The sequence below is a fragment of the Arachis duranensis genome, chromosome 9, assembly GCF_000817695.3.
Source record: "Arachis duranensis cultivar V14167 chromosome 9, aradu.V14167.gnm2.J7QH, whole genome shotgun sequence".
Lineage (NCBI taxonomy): Eukaryota > Viridiplantae > Streptophyta > Magnoliopsida > Fabales > Fabaceae > Arachis > Arachis duranensis.
In genome coordinates this window covers 19,214,072-19,214,937 of record NC_029780.3, presented here as the reverse complement: position 1 = coordinate 19,214,937, position 866 = coordinate 19,214,072, and positions in this window count along the sequence as shown.

Below are 866 nucleotides of genomic sequence, written 5' to 3'. Positions count from 1 at the left end.
TTTTTTCGTGACTCCTCATGATCATGTACCTAATAAAACACAAAATAACAAAGAAACAAAATAAATAAAAATTAGATAAATAAAATTGGGTTGCCTCCCAACAAGCGCTTCTTTAATGTCAATAGCTTGACAGTGGCTCTCATGGAGCCACTAGGTGATCAGGTCAATGTTAGTGTGGTCCCAACACCAAACTTAGAGTTTGGATATGGAGTTTGAACACCAAACTTAGAGTTTGATTGTGGCCTCACAACACCAAACTTAGAGTTTGACTGTGTGGGCTCTTCTTGACTCTGAACTGAGAGAAGCTCTTCATGCTTACTCTCTTTTGTCACAGAGGGATGGCCATGTGCCTTAAACACAAGGTAGTCCCCATTTAATTGAAGGACTAACTCACCTCTGTTGACATCTATCACAGCTCCTGCTGTGGCTAGGAAAGGTCTTCCTAGGATGATGCATTCATTTCCTAGTGTCTAGGATTATGAAATCAGCAGGGATGTAAAGGCCTTCAACCTTTACTAGCACGTCCTCTACTATTCCATAATCTTGTCTCATGGACTTGTCTGCCAATTGCAATGAGAACAAGGCAGGTTGTACCTCAATGATCCCCAGTTTCTCCATTACAGAGAGTGGCATAAGATTTATCCCTGACCCCCGTCACAAAGAGCCTTGTTAAAGGTCATGGTGCCTATGGTACAGGGTTTTAAGAATTTGACAGGATCTTGTCTCTTTTGAGGTAAGATTTTCTGAACCCATGTATTTAGTTCTCTAATGAGCAAGGGAGGTTCACCTTCCCAAGTCTCATTACCAAACAACTTGGCATTCAACTTCATGATGGCTCCTAGATATTGAGTAACTTGCTCTCCAGT